We start from the raw sequence: 21,546 nt of genomic DNA, 5'->3' as shown, positions 1-21,546 counted from the left end.
ATGTTCTGAAATTGTACAGCTCATTTGTGAAATAAACTTGATAGAGGTTTTCCAAAATTTAAAAACAAACCTAAAAATTTACATGACAATACCATTAATAAGTTGTGATACTGGAAGGAACTTTTCTAAAATACCGATATTAAAACTCTGCTTTCCACAAACCATGCTGGAGGAAAGACCCAATTGTAGGAAATGAAGAGTTGATCAAAGATTATGTACCCCAAAATGGGAGGATAAAGTATTATAAAGGTGTACCAGGCAGTTAATTCATCAAAATGTTATGTTTCTGGATTTTATGATGTTTATGGGTTTTCTTACCTTTTTAAAATTTGGATCTAGTTGTATTTTTTTTTCTCATTCTTGCTAAATTAATTAAACAAGGGAGGTCATTAGGCTGAGGTGGCTCTAATGAGGTGGTGACCTGTGTAGCAAACCAAAGTGTAAGCCTTTGCCCCAAGGATACAAAATTGAAACGTAAGAACAACCAGTCACAAATAGCCCACTATGCTTTACACTGCAGCCAACCAAATAATTTCCTGTTTGTTTGTTTTTTGGCTTTAGGTCCCCCAAATCTGGGTTCACTCTTATCAAACAGGTCCATTTGTACATGTTAAGATTGAGAAGACAATTGGGCGTCCATAAAGATGAGACAGATATGGTGAGACAGATATTCGAATCTGGAGTTAGGGGAGGAGTTTAAGTTGCAGAAATAAATCTGTGAGTTACGATATGCTATCCATATTCCATGTTTTTTTTCCTCCACACCACCAAGCAATTAACTTAATTCTCCATGGACACTGACCAGGTGTCCCACAAATTTAACTCAATTCTGACACTATCTACCTGGACAGTGTCAGATCCCACAGGTGAAGGCTCAGTCCCCCAAGACTGTGTGTACATATATTTCAGTTAGAGCCAGAAGGTGAAGGCAGCCTATAGAGAAGGCTTGAGGGTTTGGGGGACATTGCAGATTATGACCATGATTTCCAGACAGTCAGTGGTTTTAGAAGTTGGAGAGTGTGATGAGATGGGGTCAGAACATTTAGAACATTTTGGGGATTAGATCTTGGGGATCTACAGGAATGAACTTGGGGACCTAGGCTTCTTGCAATGACTAATAAAAATGGAGACAAAAATATATATGCCTGACTGGGACATTATGCTGTACACCAGAAATTGACACATTGTAACTGACTATACTTCAATTAAAAAAAAAAATGGAGACAAAGAACATACAGATAGATGGTTGGGTTGAAGTTGTTTGTGTTGATGGGGAAGGAAGGTTAGGGCTCTGGTCAAGGAAGATTGTGAGCTCTGTTGCATCGTCAGGACTCCTCTTGGAGGTGTAGAAGGCCACATTCATAAGGTGAGAGATTAAAGGATTATTTGTCCGTTAAGCATGTGGGGCTCTGTTTTGACCGCAAAGATTGAGGTGTGGAAAATGCAAGAGGGTTGACTTACAGTTGTGAAGGTTTCCAGTGTCAGCATCAAGAGCCCTGTGAAGACTGCCTTAGCTGCCTCAAAAGTCCTCCCAAGCTTTTAACATGAGCCTGATACACAGGCATTTAACTGTTTGCTGAATGAATAGCTAACATCCGCATTAGAATGACTTCTTGGGTAGCTAACGCACAACTAAAAGAATAAAAACAGAAAGGAGAGTCTGTTCTAAGAGCAAATTCCAGCTGCAGAATGAAGAAAATTATTACCAACACTAAAATTGCAGTTTTCTGAGTCTAATAATTTAAAAACTCAGACTGTGTAGGACATAGGACAAGCGATTATAGAAAAGGGAAAGGAAGGAAAGATGGAGATAAAGAAAATTTTTTTGGTGGTGGTGAGAGTGAAAAAAGGATGTGTTAAGTTTTCAACATCAATTTAATGTGAGAGCCAGCACTGGGGAAGGGGGTTGAGTATAACATATATTTCCTCTAAGTCATACCAACCCCCAGGCAAAGTTGGGGGATAGGCACCTAAATGCTAAAAATGAAAGAAAATTCGTTATTTTGGTTTTCTTCATTAGCCACTATGTGGGATCACCCAGCATTGCTTATGTCCCTTTCCAACGGCAGCTGAGAGCACCTCCCAGGCACGTGGCTGACTGTCCTGGGAGAGCCACTGAGTGTCTCTGATTTCCATTCTGTGCTTGTTCCAGGACACAACCCTGCAGCAGCTTCTGGAAGAATTCATATTTTGCTTCCTAGTTAGAGTATAGACCCCTCAAGGCCACCCTCCTCAATTAACAGATTAAAGGGACTTACAGCACTTTCAGTCTAATCCCCTATCTGGTGCAAAGGCCCTTCAGAAACTGGCATCCTACTTCAAAGTGGCATAACATTTACCACCCCAGAGGCAGCCCATTCCCTTTTGGTCCTTTTCAGTGAACAGAATGTTCAGGCTCGTTGAACCAAAATCCCCGTAGCTTTTAAAGAAACATTTCTGCCAAGATTTTGTAATTTGTTTAATAAGATCAGTGGCTACCAGTTACAAGCTATAGGATGTCTCTCTGGTGACAAGAATTCAAAGTCTCCCTTGTGGAAACAGCTGATTCAACCCTGGTGCAGTCTTACTAATCAATTTCCTTTTCTATATGCATTATTTATAAATGTTCTTCTGTTACATTATTCATTCATTCTTTCTTTCTCATATCCAACAAGCATTACATAAATTAAAGGATGGCTACTATGTGCGGGGCACAGGAGTTTTAGTCACATTGGTAAATGAATCAGTTAAGGTCCCATTTTCTAGGACTTTATTGGCCAGAGGGAGACAGCCTGCAGTTCCAAAGTGAGTTAAGTGCTGTGTTATGGGAGTTATTAGAGTTCATTAGAGTCTACAGCTGGGCCACCTAATCTCACCTGAAGTATAATACCAGAAATTAAGTTGCTGGTTTTCTTAGGTACCTGCTATACCTGAATATAAACTCCACTTAACCTTGAATAAATTTGGGTAGATGCCGTGTTTTTATCACTCATTCATTTGCACACTGTCTCCAGTTCTGGAGCATATGGGTAGGGCAAACCCAGTGTTGAGCAGTCATGGAGGGGATCAGCGGCTGGTGGGGGTGCAGGGATAGGCAGTTGGGCCTTGGCCGTGGGTATGTTTCCCTGCTGTCAAATTCCAGACTCACTGGTCTTTCCTTAGTGGGAATGGTTATTTCTCAGAGTGACATAAGTTCCTGGGCTTCTGCTGATAAAACAGGAACACTACTTATTGTCCATTGATTAGTCAATGAAGGAGCAAGGTCAGAAACATTAAGCACAAATATTTCAAAAACTATATACAAGGATTCATCAGTTTGTTTGTTTGTTTTTTGTTTTTGTGCACAGATCCAATAAGCCTAGGTGAAAATGGAAGCAATCGGGAAGAAGGCCTTTTCTTAGGACACTGTTACATATTTCAAGACAAAAGTGATTACTACATATATTTCCCAGATGTCAAATCACATAAGTTAAGAGCCTCATTTCACTGATAGCATTCCTAGCTTCAGGCCATCTTTATAATTTTTACATTTTCTTTAACTTAATGAAATCAGTCCTGATTTAAAAAACAAGATCCCCATAATTATGCTCTTAAGTTACGGCTGAGGGAAGAGGAGGGGTCTAATTATACACATTTCCCATGGGAAGAATGTGGACTAGGCTTTTAGCCCAGCTCCTCACCCTGTCTGTGATCTCCAGCAAGTTCCTGCTCCACTCCATGAATGGGGTGAAAAGATGCCCCACGTTATGGTGTGAGCATCAGGCTTTAATTCACTCAGCGGATATTTACTGAGCCCCTGCTCTGAGGTCCCAAATCCTCCGGACTCTTCTAGGTGTTTGGGATACATCAGTGAAGAAGATGTATGAAGATTCCTGCTTTTGTGGAATGTATATAGTGCAGGGGACGATGGTAAACATTAAGCATAATTAATAAGTAAATTATATGGTTGATGATAAGTTCTAGGAAAAAAAAAAAGAAAATACGACTGGGCAAAAGGGACTTGGGAGGGCAGGATGGGTCTGTGCAGTTCCCAGTGTTCCCTTTCATGTAGACTTTGTTGTGGATGAGATTTAAGTCAAGACTTGAAGAAGGGAATTACCTAAGGGGATGGCTTGGAGAAAATCCTCTCAGGCAGGAGCAGCCAGTACAAAGGCCCCAAGGTGGAATGTTTCCTGGCATGTCTGAGAGTAAAGGAAGCCAATGTATCTAAAACAGAGTTTAAAAACAAAAGGAGTTGGTGGGTGGGGAGCCTGGGGTAACAGAAGATTGTGTTAAGACTGTGTACGTTGTCAGGACTCAGGCTTTTACTCTGAGCAAAGTGAGGAATGACTGCAGGATTCTGAATACTAGTTTTGAGCTTGGGAGATTTCCTGTCTACTGTGTTGAAAGTAAGGCTTTTAGGAAGCCAGGGAAACTGGGTTGGAGGCAGTGAAAGGGGTGAGAGATGACGGTGACCCCAGGATAACAGGAAATGGTGACAAGTGCTGGACATCTAGATGAATTCTGCAGCCAGGGCGAGTGTGCTTTCCCGATGGATTGGATGGGGAACACGAGTGTGTTTCTGGAGGAGAATCAGGATCTCAGTTTGGATATGTTTAATCGGAAATGTCTATAAGACATCAAAGCAGAAATGTCAGGGGACAGTTGGGTATGACTCTGGAGTTTGAGACGGGAGTCTGGAAAAGAGATATAAGTTTGAGAGTCATTGGAAACCCACTAAAATATGTAGCAAGTTAATATTGATAGTAATTAGTGTTTTGTGGTCATTGTATTTTTCCCTTTGTCTCCCTGCTCCCATGAAAAAAAGGAAGCCAGGCTTTTGTTTTCTTTTGTCTCGGGGAGTTTTTTGGCAATGGAAAAAATCCACTGCAAGAAGAAAACCCCCTTTCTTTGCTTTTGTCTTCAAAAGCTTAGAGTTTCGGAAAAGGGCCTCTCAGGGAGGCGTGTGTAGCAGGCAGGTGGTTTGAGTAAAGTTCATCCTCCTTGTCATAGCTCAGGTAACCCAACGCTTCCTTAGTATATGGCATTCTTCTAACCTCAGCGATTAATTCAGTGGTAGCCCAATTTGCTAGAAGCTTAAAGACATTTGCTGGGGATTCTAAGATACCTACACAGATGCTCCTCTTGGATACTGTGGTGCATATTTTTTGGACCTGGAACTGATAGAGCCATTTTACCCCATGAGAGAAGTAAGCTTAAGGACTAAGATGCCATGTGGAAAAGGGCATGCTTTTTTAAAATAGCAGAAATGGGGCATATTAATTGTTTATTGCTGTGTAACAAATTTTCCTAAAACTAAATGGTTTAAAACAACAAAGTTATTATTTCATACACTCTTGTTGGATAAGGAATTTGGGAATGGCTTAGTTGGGTGGTCCTAGTTCTCAGAGTCTTTCATGAGGCTGCAATCAAGATGTCAGATGGGGCTGCACTTATCTGAAGGCTTGTCTGGGGCAGGAGGAGCTGTTCTAAGATGGCCCTTTCACATAGATGGCAGGATAGTGATGGCTGTGGGTAGGACTCTCCAACGGGCTGCCTAAATGTCCTCATCACATGGTAGCTGACCTCTCCCAGAGTAAGTGACCCAAAAGAGAAGAAGAAGGAAATTTCAATGCCTTTCATGGTCTAGTCTCAAATGTCACACACCATAACTTTTGCCACATTCATTAGAAGCAAGCCACTGAGTCCAGCCCACAGTCAGTGGGAAAGGAATTAGGTTTTATTTTTTGAAAAGAGAAACATCAAAGAATTTGTAGACATATTTTAAAACCGTCACACATGGTCCTAGGGCTCTTACATAACCACACCTGAAGCCTTTCCTACAGGTAAGTGAACCAATAACTTTCCTTTAATTTTAAAGCCAATTTGAGTTGAGTTTTTAAAAAATACTTGTAGCTGAAAGCATTCCAATCTAATAGATGCAGAAGGGTATAAGATGAAGTAGCTGATTCAGGAGAGAATAAAAGTTTCTAAAGCTGGGAGGGGATGGTTTCTTGGGAGGTGATAGATTAAGGAGAAAGGGGGAATTGGCAGCTCCCAGGGAGACTGGATCTACACTGGGGTTCCCAGCTCCACAAGATCCATGGCCCAACCCTGGGACTGCACTAATCATGTCTCTCATTTCCTGGGTAATCTGATGCTTTAACATCTGGGGCACCACTCACTCTGCAGGGACTGCCCCTCCCAGGGTTAGCCAGTTCCTAGAGATAGTGAACAACTCACCCATGAGAGCACTTTTCAAATACAAACCAGTCAATCCAGAGCCCACACACCAACCACCTCCTTTATGGGGTTCACTAGGGAGGGCCACTCTAGGGCCAGGTCCCAGACAACTAGGGAGAGCTTCTATGCTCCAGACCCTGCTGAAATTATTCAAACTAGCCCATCCTAAACCTTCTTACCATGCCTCACCTGTTCCTTCATAAGGAAACCATAATAAAGCCTCTTGCACACAGTTCCCTGCCTTCCCTCTGCTTCCTAACTAAATTTGGTGTTCTCTTTGTGGCCCCCGCATAGCATGGCATGCTCCCTTCTCTTGGGAACCCTGAGTAACAAACTATCTTTTCAATGGCAATTGTCTTTTGACCTTACTGTGCCCCAAATTTTCTATTAATACACTATGTTTTAAATCAGGGACACAATCTATGGAACATCCCACCTTCAAGAGACCATGTGGATGCAGACAAGTGGTATATCAGCTGTGGCTAGTATAGTTCCTTCCTCTGTGTTCTGGACTATGTAAGACCCTAAGAGAAAGTAGGGGACAGGGACCAGCTAATGGAAGTAGAGTCAAATTTGATATAATTTTAAGAAAACATTAAAGAAATAGATAATATGATGCTTTACCTGAACATGTTGATTACAAATTAATAACTGCTACATATAAATTTTATTTTTGGAAGACTATGTGATAATCCTAACAATCAGTTACTACTATTCATTTCTTGGTTTTAATTTTCAAGGTAATTTTCAAAGATTTATTTTTAAAAATCTCCAGCCCCAACCATCTCTCCCATTTGACCTCGTGATACATTTAAACACTGGGATGTGTGAAAGCATTTGGTGACAATTTTTGTTACACAGATGTTACATGCTTCACCTCATCTACAAAATTTGCCAAGTACTTTGAGTCTTACTACTTCAAAAATATTATGCAATTGTTTTGTAAATTTAATCATGAGTTCACTTTATTGGGCATTGCAATTTAACCTGTTTGCCAACCTACTGATTTTTCTTAAATCTGAATCTCAACCATCTCTATCTAGTGCAAGGCTTTCATTTATTTATTTGGATCTATTTATTTCTTCCTAGATAGGAAGGTGATTTTTTTCCCTCTTAGAAGCTTCTTTCAACCGCCTTTGCCTAAGACTGATATTCCTGGAATATTTTCTCCTTTGTAGTCATTCTAACACCTTCCTTGCAATGTCCATCTTAGGCCCTTTCTCTGAGTGCCTGTTGTCAAGCTGTCCCATCATTGTCCTCAGTAAATGACTGTACATTCTTCATCATTGATGAGATGGAAGCTGACTGATACGAGGGAGTTTCCTCACTTACCCTCAGGTTCCAAATTCTCTGTATCTCTGTGTTAAATTCTTTCATTTTCCTACAAATGCCACAGGAAGTAGTACTGGGAAGGCACTCTTCTCTCAAGATAAACCATTCCTTTTGGCTCCTTTGGGGAAAAGGGTTTCTATAGTCATCACTTCTCACACACCCATCCTTCTAGCCCTTCTAATGGCTAAAACTAATTTTTTGGGGGGGGGGATTTTTTTTTCTTAGTGGAGATGCTGGTGATTGAACCCAGGACCTTGTGCATGCTAGGCACGCACCCTACCACTAAGCTATACCCTTCCCTTAAAACTAATTATTAAGCACCTGTTATTTTGGGGAATCAGATGCTTAAGACACTGATCTTGTCATTGAGAACTTAAAAAGAAGACTAAATGATTAGCAAACCAACAATTATAAAAGTGTATACAAAAATACGTAGATAGCACAGAGGCAAGAATGACTTACTGTGGTATAGGATAGTGTTTCAGTTTTCTATTGCTACAAGCTTCTCCAAAATTTAGTGGCTTAAAACAACTGTAATTTATTATTTCTCATGATTCTATTATCTGAGCTTGGCTTAGCTGGGAAACTGTCCTGCTTTATGTATTGTCTTATGGGACAGAAAATCCATGGCTTTTTCACTTGCATGTCTATTTATTCATCTGAGATGACTGGGTGCTTGCTTCATGTGGCATCTCTGTCTGGCTTGCTTGGACCTCCTCACAGCATGGCTGTCTCAGGGTGGTCAGCCTTCTTTCTGCAGATAGCTTCTAAGAGGGAGGACACAGAAGCTGCTAGTTCTACTGAGGCTTGGGTTTGAAAGTTTTAGAATGTCACTTTCACTAAATTTTACTGTCGAAACAGGTCAGAATTCCAGACCAGATTCAAGGGGAGGAGATGTAGATTTCATTTCTTGATGAGTGAAGTGCTATGCGTATACACGGAGGAAAGGCATTTACAGAAGCCATCTTTGGAAATTACCAAGGAGGACAGGTCAGGGAAAGCATTGTAAAGAAGTGATTGAATTGGCAAAGGAAAAACTGCCCAAACATAAACTCACTTATTCTTCTGGCCTCTATGAATAAGGACTTCGCATCCCCACCAACTCTTAACACTCCCCACTCTGTTGCCCAGAGAATTGAGTGTTTTGAATCTGGCATAAAGATAAGACTTGGAGGATAGCTATTTGAAATGTAGTAAGGAGTCAATTGTCCATCCTAGGCCTTTCTTTTAATTAGCTTGACCCACAATTTTTCTCTCCAGGTTCCTGGCATTTCTTTTTTTTTTTTCCCCTTGTGGCATATCTCAGTCAATATCAAACTTGTCAGTAACCTGGAGAAGAGGTTTCCTGACAGGAAAGCAGGGCTGAGAGAAAGGTTCCTGTGGACTCAGGGAGAATAATGAACATTGGCTTCTTTTGGTCCCACCTGGAGAGGAAACTGGAGAGAATGTAGGATATACTAGGAACCAAATTTATATGCGAGACAACAGAATGGTGCTTGTTGAAGGAGCCAGGCTGGGAGTTGGGCGGGAAGTGATGTGGCCATGGCTGGTAGGGCCTGCCAGCTCTCTGGGGCCAGGAATTTCCTGCTGCCTTTATGGAAATGTGGACTCTGGAAATCTGGCTATGTCTATTCCTATGGGACTAGCAGCTCATTTCTGCAGCCTCAGAAAACTCTGGAAATCATGCTATTCCTATGCAGTTCGCATTTGGGGAATTACTTCTTTACTGTTCTGTCTCTGGATTTAGTGAAGTTTCCTTGAAATTTCCATCTTTCTCAGCTGTGCTAAATGAAGCTGTGGGTAAAGATTTAAGCCCATACTTGGGCCAGAACCACAAAACTGTACTTCCTCCCTCCACCTGATTTTCGGGGTCTGAATGGTGGCAGTGGTAGGAAAAGCGGGGGGAGCACTTTCAAGTGGGAGATGAGAGACTTTGGTATGGGCTGTTTGGCCAGATACTTTTTTTGCCAAGTCTCCTCTTTATCCTCTCAAATGGGAAGTTCTGTGTTTTACTTTCATTTCTTTACAGGAGACTGTTGCTAAAGTGCAAGTAGAGCTGGAGATCTGAACTAAGCCAGCGTGTTGGAGAGAAATGGTCAGCATCCACCCATGCCTACCTTCCATCTCATGCACGGGCATGCTCACACACACACACACACACACACGCACACACACACACACTCTGACCCCCTGCCTGGCCAATGCAGCTCAAAGTTTCTGCTTTGTGTGCACAGCGGCTTGTTTTCCCATCCTGCCAGATCTGCACACTTTTCCAGGGCACTGACAGCTCTTCCTAGGAGTCACCCTCTGCCTCGGAGCTGCCTTCTTTCATTATCACCATCTAAAACAGCCCGTCTTAAGGCAGATGGGGGCTTGTCTGGGAACACATTGCAACTTCAGAATCCAGATGCCACCATATCCAGTCTAAAGACAAATGGGATGACACAGTTGGCTGTCCTTAAGGGGTTAACTTGAAAATTAACAGCATGAACTATAAGCCCCAGAGGACCCTCCCTATCAGGGGTCCGAGCTGGACAGGGCGTCACTGTTTCCCTTGGAATAGACTGTTCAGAGAAGAGATAGGACCAAGCTGACTCTCCATATCTAGGGGCTCAAGTGTTTTTTGTTTTTTTTCCCAGATGTGTTTTGAGAAGTAAACATTTCTGAGAAACTTCACTGTCAAGGAAGAAGTAGAGAAAAAGAATCACCATAACCTTAAGAGTCTAAAATTATTATTGTGCCCTTTTTTATTTTAAGGACTACCTAGCCCTAGTTGGACCACCCAAGCCCAAACCCCTCTGTCTTGTCAATTCTTTTTTTTTAATTGAAGTATAGTTGGTTTACAATGTTATGTTAATTTCTGGTGTACAGCACAGTGATTCAGTTTTATATATATATAAATATATATATATATTCCTTTTTCTATTTTTTTTTCATTATAGGCTATTACAAGGTATTGAATATAGTTCCCTGTGCTGTACGATAGGACTTTGCTGTTTATCTATTTTATGCATAGTAGTTAGTATCGTGCCTGTTTTACAGAGGCACTGGGTGATGAAGACCCTGGCCCATGTTTACGTAGCCAACAGCGGCAGAGATTGGAATCCTGGCCTCTTTGGCCCTCCGTGGCCTCCCCTCCTTGATTAGAGGGGATGAGCGATCAGGAGCTCTAGGCTGGGCCTCTCCGCTGCTCTGCCCCAGGTTGGCTCAGGCCTGGCTAGCGCCCCACTCTTTCCGTTTTCTTTCCCTGGCAGAAAACCTCGGCGACTTGGCCGCTTTTCTCTCCTCTGGAGCTTCAGTCACTCCCTTCCCCTGGTCTTCTCTCCCCAGTCTCCCCAGTCTCTGGCACAGAGGGCTGCAGTGGATCCGATTCCCTGCTTCCTCCCTGCTCTCAGAGTCCGGCACTTGCACCTTTGTGTTTTAAGGACTTCACTGCGGGTCTCAGCAGGGACGCAGAGAGGGAGTGACAGAAATCAGAGCCCTGCAGGGTCTTTACCGTCCTGGTCTTGGTCTTGGGTGCAGAGTCCCTGACTCCCTCAAGAGATGGATAAGGAAAGCCTTGGAGACCTTTAAACACACATTTTTATTTCAGAAAGTGGAGCTCACTAGCCCCCTCTCTTTCCACTGTCCCCGAGTTTAGGGCTGAACACAGGGATGCTTCGTTCCCTTAGGAAACTTCTCCCCAGTCAAGACTCCAGCCAGGCTGGGCATTGGAGGTTTCTGGACTCACCTGGGCAGTTTGCCTCTGGAGACTTCCAGACTGGGAATTACTCAATTTCCTGGCTTCTGCCATTCTCAACTTGTCCTCCTGGAGACGCTGTCTCATTATGTCTTGGCCCCAGTCTTCTGAGGCCAAGAGGACCCTGGCTAAGTGAGTGGACAGCTGCCCCTGATTATTAGGACACTGGTCTCAGAAGACATCACAAGACACTGAAGACTGAAGAAGTAGGTCCCATCAGCCTGGTCACTCACCAAGAGACCACACATTTTCTCAAAATTTAAAGTATTTCATTTCTTACTGCCTAAGAAAAACCTCATAAGGGAATCTAAGTCACAAACAAAGAGGGGGACAGCTGTAAATTTATTTTCCTTTATTTTTTCTTTTTTCACTGGAGAGACAATCCATTAAGCTGGATAGAATAGGTGATTGTCTCACCAGCTCACCAGGTAATTCTTAGGGGAAAGCAGAGATGGTGTAGCTTGAAAATAGTCTACTATCAGCCACAGCTGTGGAGTGGGAGGGCCAGTCAGCATTCTCAGCGGGCAATGAAAGTTGGTTATTCATTACCACCAAGACTTGACAGTACACTGAACACATGACATTATATTTATGCTACATAAAATAATGTGATACAATTTTTATGACCCAATTTAATCCAGTAGAAGGTATCGGTTTAATAAAGACAAGGACACTAGAATTAAAATTATCTATAGGTCTACATAACAAAAGGCTAGCAGAAAGGGGAAGTGCACTAATTTGACAGGAAATAGATAGCATTGTCATAAAATTCGTAAAATGAAGAGAAAGCGCCTCACTCTGAATCTGTGTGAGTTAAGTTGACAGGTGCTGAGATCTGTAAGAGGAAAAAAGCGAAAACCACATGGCCATCTTTCCTGAATTCCCAGGTCAAGCATACGTTCTGTTCATTATTCATTCCTCTGACAGAAAAACAGAGTACTGCTGTGAAAAACTCTAACGTTTTAACAACTATCCAACAAACAAGCAAACTTTCTATAATCGTGTAAGATTTCTCAAAGTTGGATTTCACTCCGTGTTGGTACCTTGCTTACCTTCTGGATTTCCATGGCAACTGGCTGGAAATGGCTAACATAAATATAGAAAAATCAGCACTAGTTGCTCTCTGGACCCATGGAGAGCTGTAGGTTCAGAACTCAGTGTGATTTCACTGAAGAGGAAAAATGCATTACATGTGGGTAGATCTCAATTTTATGCCCACCCATCAATGTTTTTTAGAACTTGCCCTGAGAATCCTTGGTCCCTTCCCTCAAAGAGCTCGCAGTGCAAGTTACTCCGAGGTGTGGGCTTTCTTTTAAGGGTTTGGAGTTGAGAGTAAGTCCTAAAGGTTTTTCTTCCGCGTGTTTCTGGTTCCAAGTTTGTGGTGGTGTCAGCCTGTCAGGTAGGTCTCTTTTTCTTTTATCCATCAGTCAACTCCCTTGAACTACCCACCTCTCCTTCCAGCCAGAGCCCCACTCTGGATCGGTCTACCATTGGCTTCCTTTACTCTTTAGAGTTACAGAGGTGAATTTGGGGGTGTCAAGCATCTAAACCCTGCCAGTCAATTGTCAAGTCTTGAGCTCTTCTCTCTCTAGGGTGGTACCCGATCTCTGCCTCTCAGAACTCCAGGGCTCCCTTGAGGTGCTTCAGGGAGTACTGCAGGGAAGGAGGAGGAGGAATGGAGGCTGGGTCAGGCCCCCTGCCCTGCTCCAATCAGAGTATCTCCACTTCTACCTACTTTATATATAAACTCTACATAAATACCATCAAATCCGTATAAGCCTCAGCAAGGGTGGAGGCTGAGAAGCAATTGCTGGATTTGACCATTAGGGAGTCTTTAGTGGACTGTGTGGTTAATTCTGTGGGTCAGCTTGACCAGGCCTCAGGATACCCAGATACTCAGTTAAACATTATTCTGGATGTATCTTGTGAGAGTGTTCCTGGATGAAATTAGCACTTGAACTGGTAGATTCTCCCCAACATGGGTGGGCATCACCCAACCCATCTACAGCCTGAACAGAGCGAAGGGAGAGGAAGGAAGAGTTGTTTCTGCCTGTGTACTAAGCTGGGCCATCAGTCTTCTCCTGCCCTGGGACTGGGGCTTTCACCACTGGCTCCCCTGGCTTTCAGGACTTCAGACTCAGATTGGAGCAGCACCCCTGGCTTTTCTGGGTCTCCACCTTGCAGATGACAGATCACGGGGACTCAGCCTCCACAATCACATGAGCCAATCCTTATAATAAATTTCTTTCTCTCTATTTATAGTCTGTTGATTTTGTTGCCCTGGAGAACCTGATTAATATGTGGCCTGAGATGAGAGGAGTGGCAGGGGCAGAAGCAAGGCTGAAATGAATTGCTGGGAGGTGAGGAAGTGAAGGTGGCAAATATAAACTTATTTTTTCCATCATGGATGAAAGGAAGGAGCTGGAGCTGGGGATGAGGTATAAGATTTAGACAGCATGCATGTCCTTTGAGAATTCATGCGTTTGAGAGCCAAAAGGAAGCTGCCCATAAGTTGGGAAGAATTCACTGAATGTGCGGGCAGGGCAGTTGGTGGCACTTGGTCCCTGGTAAGTGGGTGGGGAAGGAGTGAAGAGCATTGCCTGTTTGTGTGAACTCAGACAAGTTACTTACCCTTTTGAGTCTCCAGGCCTGCGTTTGTAAACTGGACATCATAGGACTTACTGGCTTGTAAAGATGAAAGGAGACAGAGTGTGTGACAGCAGGTAGCACAGGGCCTGGTACACAGCAGGTAGTCACTCCTTTCCCCTCAGCTTCCTGACACCACTGTCCCCCGTCTCCTGGTTTCTATCTCTCTGCTGCACCTGTGGTTGGAGTCCGGTAGATCAGGGTTTAAACCATGGCTGTACCATGTACTGACTTTGGGCAAGTTATCCAATCTCCCTAAGTTTCCGTATTGACATATGTAAACCAGGAATAATATTTCTAGATAAAGGTTATTTGTGGAGGTTAAATGCAACAGTATATATAAGTAAGTGAATGAAGTGCCTAACTTACTCAAGAGATTGTCAAGGGAAAATAGTTTAAGTGACTGAATAGAGACTAAAGGTTTTACTCAGCTAATGTGCATCCATGAGCTCGTGAGATCAAGTGACTCTGAGTCAAAGTGGGATTGTGGTTTTATAGGGTGGAGAGTGGAGAGGCGTATGTGTCCTTTGGGTTTGGCTTAGGTAGTCATTTTCGTCACTAACTGCCGTGAATCTTGGGCTTGGAACCGTGCCTCTTGTTCGGGATCATTGGTGCAACTCCAGGACAGTTCTTTCAAGAGCTGTTGTTTTCAGCGTTGCAGCTTCTCTGCTCATCAAGGATGAGGGAGGAGGAGGTAGCAGAAAAAAAAGAGGAAAGAGATAAAAAAGAGGAAAGAGGACAAGGGTTGACGCAAGGAGATCCAAGGGGCTTCTATCATGTCTGTTTTCATTTTTTAATACAATTAAGTAAATGTGCTGAATGAATGAATGAATGAATGCATGTCTGGCCCAGGGCTATATTAGTACATTCAACTGAGATACAGAGTTAACCAAATGAAAATTACCCAAATGAAAAATAAGACACTAATTAATTAGTTTATTTATTAACTAATTAATTAATTTCAGATTTCCTCAAGCTCTCTACCCCATAAGGCCATCCTTTATTTGAATACTGAACCCCAATGATTGAGGATTACCTCCAGTGATTGTGGCCTTTCATGGAGTTTTTCTCAAGAAATATTTTTGAGATTTCCCCAAGAATATTTGTGTGAGCCAGAAATGAGTCACCTCTGACCTCTGGGTCACCCTTTGCCTTGGTACTGGAAGGGGTCCCCTGGGTCAGTGACTCTTGTAAGAACAAGATGGGTCTCTAAGTTTGCAGATAGGCACCATGTGGTTTCAATGATGCAGTATGTGTGTGTGATGCAAAGGAGAAAGTCAGGCAGATGCATCCCACACCAAAGTTTGATACCTTCTCAACTCCAGACTGTTAAACTTTCATTTCTTCCCACTTGCACCTCACCTGAGCAATTTATCTAGGTCCACTTGCTAACCATGTCATTTTGGCTACACTTTCCATGACTCCTATTGTTAGTAAAAATAGAAACCTCTTACCTGGCATTCAAAGCTTAACCTCCACTCTTTCTTACAAGTTTAACGAGATTGCATTTCACATGTTTTCATAGTATATTTTGCCCTTTGCTGCCTTCATGCCTTTGTTCAGCTATTTCCTTACTCTTGGTGACCTTCCCCATCTTTACTCCTGGAAAAGTCATCTCGTGTTGTAGGAAAAGACATATCTGGGATTCCCCTTTGGTTTTATCTTCTAATAGCTGTGGTTTGGAGAATGCTGTTGAACCTCCCAGAGCCTCAATTTACTCATTAGTGAAATTGGGTTGGCAACACCTCTTGGGTGGGGCTGTTGGGGGGATTAACTGTAAAGTTGCATGTTAACATCTGGCACACAGCTGGTGCTTAAAGCTATGGCTGTCTCGTTCTTCAGATCCATCTCAGTTGACATTTCCTTCAGGCATCCCTCATCCATGAGTGAGCTAGTTTCCTCTCAACCTGCCCAGACACTTACACTTGGTGGTCCCTCTCTGTGGCATTTGCACTATTCTGCATTTTATTGCATGTCTGTACACTTGCCCCATCTCTCTCCTAAGGTTTTAAGCTCTGGAGGACAAGCCTGGAACGGTCTTTATCTTGGCCTCTGCAGAAGGTGCTTCAGAACTGGAGCAATGACTTGCAGCCATGCTTCAAGCATTGAATAAACATTTGTTGAATTTAGTTGAAATGTCTGAGACAACCTGAGCCCATTGTCATTCTGGGAAATGTCCGTCTTAAGAGCCTCAACCATCCCAGGCCATCATGCATTATTCATGCAAAATTCTCATCAGTGCCCGGGTTTCTTGGTCCATGATCAGAGTAGGCGGCAGGACAGTGCTGTGGGCTGGGTGAATTCCCACTTTAGAAGATCTGTTCTCCTTCTCCATCAGCTTGTCCTGGCCCCAGTCGGGTTAGCTCAGCATTGCCTATCATGGAACCAAAGCTCTCGCAGTTTCTCAGAGAAGCTGTGGCAGGAATACTGGCCTTTCTGTGCAAGTCCAGCTCAAAGTATGATTTTTTCTTTTCACATGTTTGGTATTTCAAGAAAGCAAAACTTGAGCACTAAGTGCAGAGCTGAAGGAGAGACGTTGTTTAGTGAAGGAGGACACACACTGGGCACTGAAGGACAATGTTTGGGGAAAGGGGGTACAGGAAATGTGGGTGTGGAAAGGGCTGAACCTCCATGAGAAGGCACAGGCAGAGACTCCCTTTATTTTTTATTTCCTAACTTGATAAAAAGTTTGAGGTTTTATGCTGTCCCAGAGTGGGGAGGCCTGTGGTATTTATGTGGCTGATTTCGTGTACGTTGACAGTTGCCTCACAATTCTGACAGTTAAAAATCCATCTTCCACCTCCCATCACACTGGGATGTTGATGCTATGTGGTGTGTTTGCAGAGCATCCTGAAGCTATCCTTAGAGAGCTAGGGATTTGCAGCATCTTTTTAGAATTTAAAGCGTACTTCTGTTGAATTGATTTACTTACAAAATGACACCTTTCTGGAAGAACTGAACGATCAACAAGAGATCATTTTGAGTTGAATTGCACAAAAAGCCGTAGTCTCTCTCCTCACACGTGCTATTCTTGCCAATTTCCTAGCAGGCCCTCCCTAATCAAGGCACCGTATACTTGCAGATGCTTTTCCCTCTGCTTAGAATGCTCCCCGTCCATATGCTTATGGGGGACAAAGTCATCTTCAGCTGAGGTCAGATGTCATCTTTCTCGACTCCAGGCAGAGTGAATTGCTTCCCCTGATTTGTTCCCACACATCTCTCTCCAGTGCTGCTTTTTATATTGCTGTGGTTGTTTGTTTGTATGCCTGTCTGTTTTTCTGGGCTGTGAATCCTTTAGTGACAGAGATAATTTTCTTTTTCTAGGATCATTTTCCTACTTTTCTTTGTATCCCATGACCTGCATGAAAATTAAAACAGAACAAAATCCTCAAGTTAATCTCAAGGAATTGGCAGTTGTGAATACAGACAAAGCAGCTTAAAATTTTGCTCTACAATGATTAGAATCAGAGAAAACTACAAAAAGATAAAATTGGTACTATAGGAGATTCTAATGGTGAAACAAGATAGATATGACCCAAATATACATAGTCCCTGGAAACAACGTGTGCAAAGAGATGTCGAGGATGCTTGCTCCCTCCCACCTCTGCCTGCTGGACTTTATGTAAATGAGAAATAAACATTTTTAGTGTGAAATCACTCCTTTATTATCGACTCTTGGTTTTAGAAACCACATTTCCCCACTGAGGTTATTTTCACTTATTTTCCAAACAGGTGGTTAAAATAATAGTTACATTTTATATGGAGTCACTGGGTTTATTGCTTATTATTTACGCATTTCTGTAGCCCGTATTTCTCCATTTAACACTGATTATTCTACATAAGGCCCTCCAATGATTTCAATAGAATAACTATTTGAGTGGTACTGTTTCTGAGAAATTTCAGGTCTTAAAATGTCTTTCATAAAAAAGTAATGAATAGTCACAGCCATTTACATCATTCTCTTTTTCTTTAAAAATTCTAAAAATAGAATTCATTGTCTTCAGATATTGTAAGTTGTAGTAGAGGAATATGAAACTATTCTAATTTGGGCCCATCAGATTTTTTTTTTTTAATAGGTATTACACCTTGAAGAGAGAAAGGCAGAGCTGAGAGCTGGTAGATAGATATTGTGAAATTCCTGTGTCCCTTCAATCTTATTCTCCATCCACCTGGCTCCCACCCCACCTCACCACAGGTAAGACTGTTTCTGTATCTAGCTAGTAGATATAACCACTGAAAGAAGTTTCTTATGCCAACAAATATACATAAGTATATATTCTTATTTCCCCCCTTTATGGGAGACACAAAAAGAGGTGAATGAGCTCTCAGGTTAAGCCAATGATTAATGAGAAAGCATGAAGGAAGTAGGAAAATCCAAAAAGGACCTAACTCTTTATCTGCCATAAAAAAAATTGTAAAGTTATGCTGGAAGAGATGGATATAAATTGATGGTTACGGTGCATGGGATATTTATGGAAGGTCTGAAGTTAATGATGAATAATGTTGAAACAGTGTATTTACCCTCTAAACCATTACTAGAATAAAAAAGAAACTAATATGGCTTGTACCTCAAAAAATCATAATAGAAAAGGCCCCTCAAGGAAAAATAATGATTAAAAGCATAAACTAGGATGACAGACCTAGTGTTGCAATGATCCTCATGCTATCCACTTTGAAATAGTGGTTTGATAAATTGTAGTTTATTGGCCCTTTGCAAGGTAGTAAAGATAAAGGCAATAATCTTTGCTAGGACTTAGGGGTGACAAGCAGAAGAATTTAAGATGTAAATTTAAGTGAAAAGCTGATATGCACATTGGGATTGCAGCTACGAAATAAATCTTGACAGAGAGAGGGCCCTGCGGCAGGGTGGAGGTGTTGAAATGACAGGATTTATTTTTGTTATTGTTTTTCTGAATTAAAATTTCCTTTAGTTTTGTTTTTATATTACTTTTCCTTTATTAAATTAAAAATTACACTATCGATTATTATAACCCATGAAACCATCCAAAACTGTATTTTGAGAAGGTTAAAAATCTGTTCCCACTGCCCTCCATTCTAATCCTCCTGAGATTATCAACTTTAACAATGTGTTGTATATCTTACTACATTTCATTTATTCTCAAAGAAATACAAACATATAGCTTGGACTTTTTTGGTTGGTGTTAGTGTTTGTTGGTAGATGTGCTGGAATCGTACTATAAATATAACTCTGCAAATTGCTTTTCTCATTTGACAATACACCATGGACAATGAGGGATATATTTAGAACTTTTTTAAATTGAAGGAAGTATAGTTGATTTACAATGTTTCAGATGTACAACAAAGTGATTCATTTATACATACATATATATAATCTCTTTCAGATTCTTTTCAATTAGAAATTATTAAAAATATTGAATATAATTCACTGTGCCATACAGTAGGTCCTTGTTGTTTATCCATTTTATATATAGTAGTATGTATCTGTTAATCCCAAATTCCTAATTTATCCCTCTTCCTTTTTCTCCTTTGGTAACCATAAGTTTGTTTTTTATGTCTGTGAGTCTATTTCTGTTTTATAAATAAATTCATTTGTATCATTTCTTAGAGTCCACATATGATATTTATGTTTCTCTGTCTGACTTACTCCACTTAGTGTGATAATCTCTATGTCCATCCATGATGCTGCAAATGGCATTATTTCATTTTAATTGCTGAATAATATTCCATATATACACACACACACATACACATATATATACATACACACATACCACATCTTTTTCATCCATTCATCTATTGATGGATATTTAGGTGGCTTCCATGTCTTGGCTATTGTAAATAGTGCTGCTATGAATATTGGGGAGCATGTATCTTTTTGGATATATGCCCAGGAGTGGGATTGCTGGATCATATAACTCTGTAGTTTTTTAAGGAACCTTCATACTGGTTTCCATGGTGGCTAGAACCAGCTTACATTCCCATGCACAGTGTAGGATGGTCCCCTTTTCTCCACACCCTCTCCATCATTTGTAGATTTTTTGATGATGGCCATTCTGAACAATGTTAGGTGATACCTCATTGTAGTTTTGGTTTGCATTTCTCTAATAATTAGTGATGGTGAGGATGTTTTCATGTGCCTGTTGGCCATCTGGATGTCATCTTTGGAGAAATGTCTGTTTAGGTCTTCTGCCTATTTACTGATTAGGTTTTCTTTTCTTTTTTCTTTTTTTTGATATTGAGCTTATAAGCTATTTGTATATTTTGGAAATTAATCCCTTGTCGGTTACATCATTTGCAAATATTTTCTCCCATTCTGTAGGTTGTCTTTTCATTTTGTTTATGTTTTCCTTTGCTGTGAAAAAAAAAGGAAAAAGCTTTTAAGCTTTTAGGTCCCATTTATATATTTTTGCTTTTGTTTCCATTACTGTAGTAGCTGGATTCTAAAAAATATTGCTGTGATTTATGTCAAAAGAGTGTTCTGCCTATGTTTTCCTCTAGGAGTTTTGTAGTATCCAGTCTTACATTTAGGTCTTTAATCCATTTGGAGTTTATTTTTGTATGTGGTGTTAGACAATGTTTTAATTTCCTCTTTTTACATGTAGCTGTCCAATTTTCCCAGCACGATGTGTTGACGAGACTGTCTCTTCTCCATTGTATGTTCTTGCCTCCTTTGTTGTAGATTAATTGGCCATAAGTGTGTGGGTTTATTTCTGGATTTTATATCCAGTTCCATTGATATATGTGTCTGTTTTTGTGCCAGTACCATGCTGTTTTGATTACTGTAGTTTTGTAGTATAGTCTCAAGTCAGGAAGGATAATTCCTCTAGCTCCATTGTTCTTTCTCAAGATTGTTTTGGCTATTCAGGATCTTTTTTATTTTCATACAAGTTTTAACATTTTTCTGTGAAAAATGTCACTGGTAATTTGACAGGGATTGCTTTGAATCTGTAGATTGCTTTGGGTAGTCTGGTCATTTAACAATATTTATTTTTGCAATCCAAGAACATAGCACATCTTTCCATCTGTTTGTGTCATCTTCAGTTTCTTTCACCAGTTTCTTACAGTTTTTGGAGCACAGGTCTTTTGCCTCTTTAGGTAAGTTTATTTCTAGTTATTTCATTCTTTTTGATGTGAGGGTAAGTGAGATTGTTTCCTTAATTTCTCTTTGTGATATTTCATTATTAGTGTATAGAAATGCAACTGATTTCTGTGTATTAATTTTATATCCTGCAACTTTACTGAATTCATTGATGAGCTCTAGCAGTTTTCTGGTGGTGTCTTTGGGATTTTCTATATATAGTATCATGTCATTTGCAAACAATGACAGCTTTAGTTTTTTCCTTTCCAATTTGGATACATTTCTTTTTCTTTTCTGATTGCTGTGGCTAAAACTTCCAAAACTACGTTGAATAAAAGCAGTGAGAGTGAGAATCCATATCTTGTTTCTGATCTTAGAGGGAATGCTTTTACCTTTTCACCATTGAGAATAATGTTAGCTGTGGGTTTGTCAAATATGACCTTTATTATGTTGAGGTATGTTCCCTCTATGCCCATTTTCTGGAGAGGTTTTATCATAAATGGATGTTGAATTTTATCAAAAGCCTTTTCTGCATCTACTGAGATGATACATGGTTTTTATTCTTCAA

The 21,546-nt window shown here is 41.0% G+C and overlaps 1 long non-coding RNA gene across 1 annotated transcript in view; it reads left to right on the top strand.

The window, feature by feature from the left end:
* Window positions 1–16,166: 16,166 nt before the first annotated feature.
* LOC141578857 (uncharacterized) overlaps window positions 16,167–21,546 on the top strand; it is a 42,234-nt gene continuing 36,854 nt past the window's right edge. The window contains exon 1 of the long non-coding RNA XR_012509676.1: window positions 16,167–18,113. This is a non-coding gene — a long non-coding RNA (uncharacterized LOC141578857). The remainder of the gene's footprint in view (window positions 18,114–21,546) is intronic.

Source organism: Camelus bactrianus, chromosome 10 (genome assembly GCF_048773025.1).
Source record: "Camelus bactrianus isolate YW-2024 breed Bactrian camel chromosome 10, ASM4877302v1, whole genome shotgun sequence".
In the NCBI taxonomy this organism is placed as follows: domain Eukaryota; kingdom Metazoa; phylum Chordata; class Mammalia; order Artiodactyla; family Camelidae; genus Camelus; species Camelus bactrianus.
The sequence above is the reverse complement of the archived record's forward strand: the minus strand, read 5'-3'. Positions and strand labels throughout refer to the sequence as shown.